The sequence below is a fragment of the Ascaphus truei genome, chromosome 1 (assembly GCF_040206685.1).
Source record: "Ascaphus truei isolate aAscTru1 chromosome 1, aAscTru1.hap1, whole genome shotgun sequence".
Classification (NCBI taxonomy): Eukaryota; Metazoa; Chordata; class Amphibia; order Anura; family Ascaphidae; genus Ascaphus; species Ascaphus truei.
In genome coordinates, this window is record NC_134483.1 from 378,158,042 (window position 1) to 378,172,197 (window position 14,156).

The following is a 14,156-nucleotide window of genomic DNA, read 5'->3' on the forward strand; positions in this document are numbered from 1 at the left end:
CTCCAATAACACATTGTTTCTACATATTGTTCCTGAGAGTGCCTAATTTCTACACTTTAATATATTATTTACTTTAAGTTCCCACAGGAATATATATAGATAGATAGATAGATAGATAGATAGATAGATAGATAGATAGATAGATAGATAGATAGATAGATAGATAGATATACATATGAAGCAGGGGTCTCTAGAGATGAATTAAAGCTCCGTTGATGCCCTGCTTCCCAATATACCTCTTACTTCTTACCTCCCAAAGTGTCCTCAGTTGCCTCCCCTGCTGGGGAAATAAAATTGAGTTTTACATATTCCGCAATATGTGGGCCAATGGAAGGATGCATCAATATCTGTTGTGACTTCTTATTGGCCCGCAAGCCGAGGGAGATTTAAGAATCAGGAAGTACCTGCAGGACCTATGGAAGCAAGTATATCAAGAAGCAAGGGAGCCCTGGAGCTGAAATTATGCAGTTTAGAGCCTGAGACCACCTGCTTCACAACTTTAAAAAAAATACAATTAAATGTAAGGAATTATGGGGAAAAAATCATCCCCAACATTTACTTGTTTAAAATCCAAAATCAGATCAAATTCTTCTTCTTGTGTTTAAGTATCTGCATAGTAGATTTTATGTCTTCATACACCCATCAAGTTCAGATTTGATGTGCTTCCATTTGTACTGAGATATTTGGCAGTAGAGGTATGGGATATCTAACAAAAGGTTATAGAGTCACAACTGAACTTTGTGGCTAATACCAGTGCAACTTACAGACGAGACCATGACTATTCTAAAGCTTGCCTTAAACTAGACTGGTTACATTCTGGGTATGTGCTGTTTAAGGCATTTCTACATTGACTAATGACCCATAGGATTAACACAGCAGGGATCCATGGCAGTCCCATTCAGTTTGAATAGGACTGCCAGGGACCCCCACTGTTAATCTGATGGGCCATTAATCAATGCAGAAATGCTGGGTCTAGTTTAAGGCAAGTTTAAGGCATGTACCCAGCATGTACCTGGTCTTTTTGGTGATTGCCACTGGTTTGTGTTAGAATAGTCGCAGTCTCTGCTGTATCTTGTTTTGTTACAGCTTTTAGTACTATCTAATACTTTATAATCTCAGGTTCTTTGAAGAAACAAATTAGATGATGAACAGGAGATCCAATGTGAAGAGGAAAAAAAGGAGCACAGCAGCAAGCAGGAACAGGTAACAAGGAGGGCTACAATACTGGAACTTGGTTTAAAAGCAATTTAATGAAAAAGATAGCATGGCATACAGGAGGTAGAGCACTCCAACGCATTTCACACCTAGTTTTGTGCCAAACTAGGTATGAAACGCGTTAGAATGCTCCTGTATGCCATGCTGTCTTTTTCATTCAATTGCTTTAAACCAAGTTCCAGTATTGTAGCCCTCCTTGTTACCTGTTCCTACTAGCTGTTGTGCTCCGTTTTTTCCTCTTCACATTGGATCTCCCGCAGTCTGTTCATTACGTGAAGCACGCCTATGAGGAAGGATTACCACTCACTGTGAGTACTATAACTCAATTATTCATACAGCTGTGAATACGGCTTGTTCTACAGTGCTGAACATTCAGTATCATTTATTGTGCTGGACAATTGTAGCTCTAGGGAGGGTGTCCTATTTGGAAGAGAACCAGTTAAGGGCTGCAATTCACAGTCTACCTGCATTATCAACCAGGACATTTATTTCTTTATCCTCCCATACTTTGAGCATTTATTGCTAATATGTACCAGACACTTTTGATATTAGGAATATCCTTTCTTCAAGCAAGATCCACATTGTTTCAACATATACATATTCGAACTTTTCATTATATATTGGTAGCACCAATTTTATAGAACATTGTTCTTTTTTTCTCTCTATTAAATGATGAACATTTGGAAAGAGTTTAATTATTTTCAGAAAGATAAGGAATGCAGGGCATGCATGAGATTTTAAATTAATTTCAAATTACTCAGATTGTATCTGTCCAAGCACATTCTTCTAACTCAACTGAATTGGCACAAAAGAACTAGAACACAAAGGCAACTTTTAAGATGTTACAACTGGACAATACTTAATCTAAAACAGTAAAATATGTAGGGAAATATGGCTCTATGTGTGATGCTGTAAAAAAAAGAATTTACTTTCAGAGGGATAGCTTTCTTTTTTTCAAGGTTAATGTTTTTGTGTTATCTGTCAAGAATGATAGGCCATGTAAATTAAAATTTTCATGGGCATGAAGGACTGTGATGTAAGAAAAATATTTGGCAGGGATTTTAGGAAGCTTTTGCTAGCATGAATACATCTTTACACTGGCATAAATGATATCGCCATAAAAATGAAATACAAAAATTGACCTAGCATTTAGTTACTTCAAATTTAATCTGCTGGAATGTATTTAAAGCTTTTATCTATTAAGAAAATGTAGACCATTTTAGAAAATGTTTGAGAATAAAAAGTTTTCACAATACCAGATTTGTTGATTGTAGCTGATGTTCAAGACAGATTTTACCAATTTTACATCCACAGATATAGCTGTTCAGACATCACATTCCAAGTTACCTAGAGAAATAGAGTTAGAGTTTTATCATGCCTTTTTAGACTTATGTTTGGAATGACTAACTACAGTAACAAATCTCCAGTGCTCACTGCTAAATAACAATACTGGCATACCCCGCATTAACGTACACAATGGGACCGGAGCATGTATGTAAAGTGAAAATGTACTTAAAGTGAAGCACTACCTTTTCCCCACTTATCGATGCATGTACTGTACTGCAATCGTCATATATGTGCATAACTGATGTAAATAACGCATTTGTAACAGGCTCTATAGTCTCCCTGCTTGCGCACAGCTTCGGTACAGGTAGGGAGCCGGTATTGCTGTTCAGGACGTGATGACAGGCGCATGCGTGAGCTGCTGTTGGCCTATTGGGCGATATGTACTTACTCGCGAGTGTACTTAAAGTGAGTGTACTTAAAGCGGGGTATGCCTGTACATGTTTCTTTAACCAGAAACATGCAACTTTTTTCCAATACAGATGTAGCCCAATTTAATGTCCCTGGAGTGGGATGGAAAGTAAAATGCTGCGCTTCAGGGACAGTAATAGCTGTAACTATCCGTGGGTTGTCCATTCTTCCTCCGATTTCCCGCTGCCGAGGGAAGCTTCAGTTGGTATTCCGCAGTTTCCCCCGGCAGCAAAAACATTAAGTCTGCCTACATCTGTACATGTACATCTTCCCAATGTTTAGAATACAGTGTATGATTAACACTTTATATAAAATGATACTATGCTATCGTGTGTAATATACTGTAATATATTAAATGTATTTATTTTATTTTCAATATTTATCTTATTACATAGTACAGTAGGTGGCACTTTTTGATTAACTCTAAACCAATATGCAATACAAAAAATGGTAATATGAAAGACAAAAACAAAGAAAACAAAAGTACAATGAAGGAAAAAAAATAACCCCACACAAAAACACAAACACATAATATAACATAAACAACTCTTTAAACATTGTTTAAAATGAGATACTAAAATAACAATTTGGTAGAACAGGCCATAGAGAGAGCAAAAAATCTAGATATGTAGTAATAGACCAATGAAAACCAAAACAAAATTGCAAGTGGTGTTTCTTTAATTACCAAATACAATGCATGTAAAAGTTAAAAGAAAACACAACATCACATCCCTGCCCAATGTTTTTGGGATTTTGGGTAAATTCAATCAAATTTCGGGAGTCAAAATCAATCAGACCAAATCTCAAGCCGTCAACATAAATCTACCCAAAGAGGTGGAAAAATTAATAGACATAAACTTCAATGTCAAATGGCAAGCCTGCGCTATCAAATATTTAGGCGTATACATCACAAGGGATTACAAAACACTATACAAAGCTAATTACCCCAGATTGAATAAGACTCTGGGGGAGAATCTCAGGACATGGATGAAAGGGGGCATTTCTTGGATTGGGAGGATATATAGCGTGAAAATGAACCTCCTCCCAAGGATGTTATATATATTCCAGAGTCTGCCCATACCTATAGTACATGCGGACATCCTCTCCCTGCAGTCACAAATTATGAAATTTATTTGGAATAGAAAAGCCCAAGGATTGCAAAGGGTATCTTGAAGAGGCCCATTACAAAAGGGGGACTAGCGGTACCTTGCTTGTTAGCTTATTACAAGGCGGCCCAATTGTGCCAAATTATTCAATGGCACACACATCCGAAATTAAGGAGATGGGTGGAATTAGAGAAAAAGTTGTTGTGCACCAACAAAACTACAGAATTTAATCTGGCTTCCCAAGAGGGGAAGAAGGAACATGGTAATACCGCTCCAGACCACAGCTAATTCCTTGCGGGTATGGGAGGCCACAAAAACTAGCTGCAATCTCACTTCAAGAGAATCGCTAATGACACTGATAATCGGTAATCCGGATTTCGCTCCAGGGATGAATAGAAATAATTTACTAATCTGGATACAGTCGGGTATTACACGGCTGCTAGATCTGGAGGGAAGGAAATTTATTAAAACATTTGAACAAATTAAATCCACAAAGGATATACCAAACAAGGAATTCTTCAGATACCTCCAGATTCGTGCTTTTTATAACAAATCCCCAATCAGGCCAACAAGAACAAATTTTGAGCAGCTGTGTTCCAGAGGAACGGACACAAGGGGGCTGACTTCTACAATGTACAGGGAGGTGATCTGTCCTGAGACCACAGAGAATAAAAAACTCAGTTACATCAGACAGTGGGAAGCGGACTTAGGGGAGACATTAGAGGACGAGGACTGGGACAGGATCCTTCAGGCTGCTGCCAGAAGCTCAGTTTGCACCACATTAAAGGAGAACGCATATAAAGTCCTTATGCGGTGGTATTACACACCGTCAAGGTTAGCTAAATTTGTCAAGGGATACTCCCCGCTATGCCCAAAGCAGTGTGGGGAAGTAGCAGATCTGAAACATATGCTGTGGTCTTGCTCAAAAGTGGTCCCGATTTGGGAAAAAATTAGAGAATGGTTACAAAGGATACTCAATTTGGAGATCCCCCTGGACCCGTGGGTGTTCCTCCTAGGCAGGCGGATCCAGGGTCTGTCAAATCCGACGCATAAACTAATCACGCATTTTACAACAGCCACGATATGCGAGATCGCAGCATTGTGGAAGCAAAATTAATTACCAGTTATCCCCAAAATTAGGAACAGAATTTGGCACGTCTGCCGGATGGAACAACTAACTAGTTTAGTCAATGACATCGGCTCAAACTTTCTAAAAGTCTGGACGCCGTGGCTAGCGCAGACAGAAATCCCAGAGGTAGATACCGTCACAATATTACAATGATAGCAGCGATTGCGTTCTCCTTTGATTGCACAGGATCGGACACCACATAGTAACGGACAGGTAGGTTCAACAACAATGATGACAACCCTGACAGAGTAATAACGAAAAATAGAGATGGAATTTAGAGATGGACTCTAGGCAATGATAGAGGCAAACCAAGTACTGTGGATCGGAGCCAAGGTCCTCGCAAAGGATGCGAAGACCCACCCACGACCCCCACCCCTTCCCCTCTGTTATCGTGCCTCCCATTGGGTCCATTGTTTGGTACATCTTGTAGGTCTTGTTCAGTGTTATATGTAGTCCACAGTAGATGTCTTGTGTATGAAATATGTCAGTGATAAAAAATGTTGGTATTCAGTACAAAGGTTGGTGGCACAATGTATGCTTGTTACAAACCAACAAAAAAATTTAAGTTGGGAAAAAAAAAAACACAACATAGTGCAACCTATTTAGGAAATAATATAGTGTGGGAAGCTGTAGGTGAATTTCACTCACACTCTATCGATAATGTTAACACATATCAGAGACTCTGTCTCTCTCTGATTGGAGCAAGTGTTGACTGCAAACCTTCAGCAACAATCCCCCAGTTAAAGAAATTTTTTCCCCAAGACATAACCACATAAAGGAGAGAGGGACTCTTATGGTGTAGTATTTTCAAAGATATATTCTTGAACAATCGCATATAATTAAAGTGCATTCACATTTTACACTTATAAATAGTATGTGGTACAAAATCCCGCTCTCTTCAGCGTTCTTTCTGTCGGTGTTTTTATTTGGAACCCCCGCGTGCGTCACTTCCGGTTGTAGCAAAGGGTGGAAGCTTCAACATGCTACTGTATGTCTCCAGCTGCCAGGACCTCACGGACTTCACAATGGACAGGATTCTACGTGTTTCGTCTTGACCGACTTTCTCAGGAATCCTGTTCACCAGTATCCTCTTACAGTTTATATAGGCGCATCTCTTAATGACTTACTTACTAATACCCATTCGCAACTTAATTCTAACTGCATCTTACAGTAGGATGTGATTCTCCATAAGGATTAACTACAGGTTCTAAATCCCTCAATGTTACTAAATATAAATCAAATAAAAACGAGTGAGTGTATTTATTAAACTATGCACATCACTCACAACATAGCAATGGCACAAAGAAATATAATAAATTAATTTATGCAATGCTCCATGAGTAATCGCTATGGTATACCAAATATATGAAATATAACTTTAAAATGTTTATTATATATTTGTACTATATAAAAAAATATATAAAAATAACGACACATTTTTAAGCAAAAATATTACCTAGGTGGAAGACAGAAAATGACAAAATGCATAGATTCGTTACATGGCACCTGTACTTATGTTAACAGAGGACATTGAACAAATGTTCATCCAACTGAGAGGGTGTATGATACAATGTGACATTTAAGGATTATGTGACAGGGCTGCTTGTACTTTTGTAGAAGTTAAATGCATGTTTGCTTTCTGTCATCAAGTGCACCACTTTATCTCTCTTCCATCTCCTTTCGCCGCTGCTCTTTTTTCTCTTCCATCTCCTGTCGCCGCTGCTCTTGTTGTGCCTGTTGGACCACCAGCCACTTCAGAAGGTCCTCCTTTCCTTCCGCTCCAGTCTTAACTGCTTCCACTGTATGGGTCTTGGGCTTGGCTCCAACGTCCCCGGGTTGATGTTATATCGCCTGTAAATGGCCTCTTTCACCATCTCGTAGTCTTCGGCATCCCCTGGACTTAGAACACTGTAGGCCATCTGAGCCTTCCCGTCAGTGTGGGGACTAGCCTCATTACCCATTGTGATCTTGGCCACTGACTGGCTCTGGCCACCCTCTCAAACATGACGAGAAAAGCTTCAATGTCATCCTCAGGGCTCAGTTTATTTAAGCGGATCTCTTTGAGGATGATTGGCTCAGGTGCCAGTGTTATGGTTCCTGCTTGAAGGAGCTTCATCAAGTCCGTCATCTGTTGCGTCTGCCGCTGCTGCATATCATCCATCCGTCTCTCCTGTTGCTCTACTTGTTTGGCCCATCGCTGCCACCATATGTGAAAGGTTGAGGCCTGCTGCACTCCTTGTTGCTGCTATGTGATATGAGGTTGTCTCTTTCTGCACTCCTTATTGCTGTTATGTGATATGAGGATGTCTGTGGAACTTCAGTGAAAGGATGCAAACTTTCTAATGCAGATATTGCTGGCTATTCTGTGCTACAAACTGTTCCCTCCCTACTAACAACCTATTCATCATTCTTTGAAAGGTCGCCGGGGCCCCATGCAAACCAAAGGGCATGGTTACAAAAGGCTATTGGCATATTCCGGTGGAAGAGTCAGATAGGCCCAAGACATCATTTGCCACCAACCAGGGGCTCTATCAATTTGTAACCATGCCCTTTGGTTTGCATGGGGCCCCAGCAACCTTTCAAAGAATGATGAATAGGTTGTTAGTAGGGAGGGAACAGTTTGTAGCAGCTTATTTAGATGATGTAGTGGTCTATAGCACAGACTGGGAAAGTCACTTAAAGCTGCAGTTCAGTCTTTTTTTTTTTTTTTATTATTTTTTTTTTTACTTCAATAGTTTTATGTGTGCAATCTCTAATTACCTAAAGAACTGTATAGCTGCTGGTCAATTCGTTCTCCATGTATTGATAGGTCGAAATTTGGTGACATAATTAGTGAAGGGATCTGTTTATATTCTGCTTGTCTGTCAGTGGAAGCTCATGAATATTCATGAGCACTCCTGCACTGACGTGCTAGAGGGAGGGCAGGGCTGACAAAGGTGTGTGCCAGGGCTTGTGACAGGACATGAAGGGGCAGTGCCTTAGGAAATGGCTGTTAAAATAGAATTCAAGAAAATTGGTCTTTCAAAGTTGTTTTTTTTAAAACAGAAAATGCTAAAAGTATTTTTTCTTACTACAGAACTGATTTATTAAAAAAAAACACACATGCAGGATATTGACTGAACTGCAGCTTTAAAACATCTAGAGGAGTTGGTTAATTTGATTGCAGAGGCTGGGTTAACCATAAACCCAAAGAAATGTGCCCTGGGTTTCACACAAACTAGATATTTGGGATACATGTTAGGAAATGGAGAGGTGCGACCGGAAAAGAGCAAGGTGAATGCTATTCGGGAAGCAGCGATACCTAGAACTAAAAAGGAGGTAAGATCCTTTCTTGGATTGGTAGGATATTACCGAAGGTTTATCCCTAACTTTTCATCCATAGCCGCCTCGCTGACCAATTTAACCAAGAATAAGGAACAAAATTTGGTGACCTGGACTCCAGAGTGTAATGCTGCCTTTAACCAGTTAAAGGATATTTTATGCAGTGAACCAGTGTTGAAAAGTCCAGACTTCAAGTTACCATTACACAGTACACTGTGATGCTTCAGAGGTGGGGCTAGGGGCAGTACTTAGCCAGGAAGTTGAAGGGATGGAACACCATGTTTTGTATATAAGCCGTAAGCTATATCCAAGGGAAAACAGATATGCCACGGTTGAGAAGGAATGTCTGGCAAGTAAGTGGATTGGGCCGACCGAGAAGACAAGAGAGGAAATTTTGGAGCTATTTGTCCTTGAGCAGTTCCTGGAAATTCTGCCACCAGGTGCGCGACTGTGGGTGCAGGAACATCGACCCAAAACTGGGGATAAAGCTATAGACCTGGCTGAGGACTATTTGGCAGCTCATCCGGAACGTGAGAGAAGACCAGTGGTAAGACCTCCCCCCTCATCACATACACCATTACGGGAATCTTCATTTAGACAGGGGGCAGGTCGGAGCTTACATATACAGGATACACGAATATGCCATCTCTGTAAGAAACCAGGCCACATAGACAGATATTGCCGACAAGGGAAGAATGGGCCAAGTACTATGATCACCAATGCTGGTGGATTCATTAAGGAAGTGACCATCACGGGGAAAATGGTGAAGGCCCTCATAGACACTGGGAGTGAAAGTACTTGGGTAAAGAAAGGACACTTTTCCAAAAGGATACTAGTGGGCTCTCTGGACATACAATGTGTCCATGGACATTATAAACGGTGTCCAATCATTCCGCTGCCTATCACCGTGGGTACCGTTACACATGTAGTACAGGCAGGAGTAGTAGAAAATATGCCCTACATGGTGATTCTGGGGCAGGACTTTCCAGGTCTGTTAGGACTATTGACACACTGTTCAGCAGTTACCACAAGGGCCCAAGAGAAGAAGCAGGCTGAAAAGGAGAAGGACATGTCTTTGAAAACTTCTTTGGAGGGGCTTTTTCATTTTCACCCAGAGATCTTTGATGAAGAAGGGAGAGGCAGGAAATCCCGTAGGCAGAAAAGAAAGGACAAAGCACTCGGTCCTAGAGAATTAGGGGTGCAGGACTTGGACGAGGTCAATAATATTTGGGGCAAGGATATTGTAGAGGCGCAACAGCAGGACAGCTCACTAAACACTTTTTTTCAGCAGGTGGTATCCCAGACTGAAGAGATGAGCGAGTTTGGGCCTATACCATCATATGTATCACGGCAGGGTGTATTAACCAGGGTCCGCAAGGATCCTCAGTCTTCTTTGCAGGTGGAGCAGGTCATGGTGCCAAAAGTATTTCGGAAGGAGATTCTTCGGTTGGCACATGATGTTCCCATGGTGGGGTCATATGGGCAGAGACAAGACCTTATGTAGAATATTAATGCATTTCTTTTGGCCTAAAGTACATAAGGATGTGGGAGAATATTGTGCCTCTTGCCCTATATGCCAACAGGTGGCCCCAGTAAACCTCATAGATCGGGGGAAATTGATTTCTATACCGTAGTTGGGGAAGCTTTAGACCGGGTGGCCATGGATGGGGTGGGTCCTTTACAAAAAAGTTCTAAAGGTAATCATTATATACTGGTACTATGTAATTACGCCACCAGGTATCTAGAAGCAATTCCCCTGCCCAGTGTTACTGCTAAGAATGTAGCGAATGCTCTTATTCAAGTATTTGCAAGGGTAGGAATCCCTCGTGAAATTCTCACGGATCAGGGGTCAAATTTTATGTCAAATTTAATGAAAGAGGTGTATCAATTGTTGGGAATCCAGACCCTACGTACATCCCCATATCATCCCCAAACTGATGGTTTAGTAGAGAGGCTAAACGGGACACTAAAAAGGATGATTAGAAAGGTGGTAGGTGAGCAGCCTAACAAATGGGACCAGTGGTTGCCTTATTTATTGTTCTCATACAGGGAAGTACCACAAGTCTCAACCTTTCACAGATTAAACAAAAGCCCCAATATCAATTCCAACATTAAGTCCATAAGGGACCACTGTATTCATTTTATGAATCCAATATGTTTTTCTTTGGGCTAAATGTTTAACCCTATCCCAGTTAATGGAACATGTTCAATGCCCTTATACATCAAGGAAGTGGAAATGAATTATATCACAGATAATAATGTTTTTAAACATAATGTGTAAATATACCTTTCTTTATGTTCCCCAAATGTTCTAATATTTTCACCCGTACGGGTTTTGTGATACGCCCAACATATTGGAGGCCGCACGGGCACTCCAATATGTATACCACAAATGTTGTTTTACAATTCATGTAATTTTCTACTTGGAATATTTCCTCAGAGAGGGCACATCTGGTGCCTTAAGAAAAGAACAGAAGATTTTCATGAAATAAACTTCAACAAGAGTGCTTCAAACAAATTGATGATCCTTTGTTGCCCCGGCCTGGGTGGTTTTGATTACAAAGAGGCAATCAGGCCTTGGATTATAGATTATTCTATTTTGGTCTTTTATGGTCAGCCAAAAGTCTCTTTATGGAATAATTCTGGAGTACCTACTGTACACCCTAAAGAGGATGCTGGCCCATTACATTTAAATGGGTGGGCTAAATTATATGTATTTAATTAATCACTTCAGTGCTAATGAGGCTCCTTTGGAATTCTTTTCCCCAGGGAATGGAGGTGAGGCCTTTAGGGGTGGTGGGTTGTTAACTCCTCTTATGCCTTAGTGGTTATACTGCTATGGCATACAACGGGTAGTTACTAGTTAGCTAGCCAGTTAAGAGTGGAGTATTTAATGGTTTATGTTTTGTATATTATGATATCATATCGATTGCTAAATGAGGCCGCTGGTGCACCCTGGACTGGCAGGGATAAAAAAAAGAATTAAGAATACAGGGTGCAGAGATAGTTTAGTGAAGCCAGACACTTTCAATTCAGAAGATTTTCCATTCGCCCCATGTACAATTAAGCAAAGAGGGCTTTGGCAGAAAAACTGCTCAAGCTATCTACCTTGGCAAAATATGTTCATCTACAGATGTAGTGAGACTTACTGTCTCCGAAGACGCAAGAAAAAAAGAAAAACATCTGTGACACCATATACAGTAAAACACTAGGGTTAGGGAGTGATCACAAAACCACACTAATTGAGGCAAATAATGAGTAAATAAATGGTAATCCAAGAAAGTGGGTGCAAACTGTGAACTGAAAAGTGAATCAGAAACAGGGGGGGGGCAGGAGAACACAAATTGGATGTGTCTCCCAAAAGAATCCACTATAATGCACTCCTACTAAATTTTAAATTTAACTTTTAATATATTATCATAAAACATATATTACCAAAAACGTTGTGTATTGTGCATTAAAAATAAATTAAATTGATAATAACTAGCGTCCGTGTCAGTGAATGTGTGTTGGAGTGATCTCAACCAACAATTGGTAGTAGAAACTGATCTCAACCAACAATTGGTAGTAGAAACTGAAGGACACAGAACGCTGCTTAGTCAGGGTATAAACCCCTCTGGGGCACCTATGAGATCAGGTACACAAGTAATAGTAAATAAATAAATAGACATGCACACTCAGTGACTGAGATGTATCGTAAGACTACCGCAGTCCTGCTTAGACTTGTAAACCACAGAGCACTTGAGGATGTTAATTATACATGTGTTGCCATCCAATATATATAGAGAAGTGCTACTGATAGTATAGTGATGGAGGGTGAATGATTCACAGCATAGTGAAACAAATGTTCACATCATATTGATCATTGAATCATTCTATAACACACTCCAAATGGTTAGATCATATAAAAGCAGGCGTGCTTGCACACTGAGTGTAAGTGAAGTACCCAATTCAGATCTGCATAGATAAGTCCAGGAGACTACAAAACACTACATAAAAGCAGCTCCAAGTAGGAGCATGGACGCGCTATGTTGTCAGTCTCCTACTTGGAGCTGCTTTTATGTAGTGTTTTGTAGTCTCCTGGACTTATCTATGCAGATCTGAATTGGGTACTTCACTTACACTCAGTGTGCAAGCACGCCTGCTTTTATATGATCTAACCATTTGGAGTGTGTTATAGAATGATTCAATGATCAATATGCTGTGAACATTTGTTTCACTATGCTGTGAATCATTCACCCTCCATCACTATACTATCAGTAGCACTTCTCTATATATATTGGATGGCAACACATGTATAATTAACATCCTCAAGTGCTCTGTGGTTTACAAGTCTAAGCAGGACTGCGGTAGTCTTACGATACATCTCAGTCACTGAGTGTGCATGTCTATTTATTTATTTACTATTACTTGTGTACCTGATCTCATAGGTGCCCCAGAGGGGTTTATACCCTGACTAAGCAGCGTTCTGTGTCCTTCAGTTTCTACTACCAATTGTTGGTTGAGATCAGTTTCTACTACCAATTGTTGGTTGAGATCACTCCAACACACATTCACTGACACGGACGCTAGTTATTGTCAATTTAATTTATTTTTAATGCACAATACACAACGTTTTTGGTAATATATGTTTTATGATAATATATTAAAAGTTAAATTTTAAATTTAGTAGGAGTGCATTATAGTGGATTCTTTTGGGAGACACATCCAATTTGTGTTCTCCTGCCCCCCCCCCCCTGTTTCTGACACCATATACAGTTTCTTCACATAAAGAACTGCAGTTGGCCGCCCCTGCGGTAATGATTTCAGATTGGCGTTTATAAATAGGACACCAGACCCATTCTGGCTTCCCGCCCTCACCTGTGACGCGAAACCGGAAGTGACGCGACGGCAGAGACTGATGCGGAACTACACTGTGAGGTGCAAGTCAAAGTGAAGCACCGGGCAGCAGCTTCACATTCCACCACCCTCCTATCGGCGGTTCTCTCCACCACCCATCTTATTTATGGAAAATGTGAGTTTCCTGAACATTTGTGATTAATACATATTTATAGTTTATACAGTATGCACTATTTGTGGTTTCTTTCACTTACATATCATCCACTCCACTGAGAGGCATCCTGACCCCAGTTACACAAAGGGCTCCAGTCAGAGAGAGATGGATCTCTGACATGCAGTAACATTCTACGATTTTTGTGAGTTCATTTCCTATACTGATTATTTCTATAGCAGTGATCTACCATCTGCACTATATATACTTTTATTTTTTACATATCACGAGCTTATCCTGCGCTCCTCCTCAACCCCAAGAAAAGAGTCTTCACATAAAGCCATGCAAAGTTGCAGTATGGCCACATCTTTGTTGCATATATGACAAATATATGTTAGCACATATAAACATATAAAACAACATGATGCAGCTAGACCCTTTCCCCAAGGAAACACATTATAATAAATAATTGGTTTTTAAAAGCCTACATTTTATTCAAGTAATACATTTATTTTGTAGCTCTCTCGTTACCATCCTTTGTATATCAGTATTGCTTGACCTGAAGAAGAGAGGATAGCTCTCGAAAGCTTGTCCTATGACATAAATTGTTAGTCCAATAAAAAAGGTATCACCTAATACT

General features: G+C 40.2%; 1 long non-coding RNA gene across 1 annotated transcript in view; it reads right to left on the reverse strand.

The window, feature by feature from the left end:
- LOC142471224 (uncharacterized) overlaps nucleotides 1-14,156 on the reverse strand; it is a 480,691-nt gene that overhangs the window by 244,196 nt on the left and 222,339 nt on the right. Inside the window, exon 2 of the long non-coding RNA XR_012789375.1 lies at nucleotides 2,472-2,562. This is a non-coding gene — a long non-coding RNA (uncharacterized LOC142471224). The remainder of the gene's footprint in view (nucleotides 1-2,471; nucleotides 2,563-14,156) is intronic.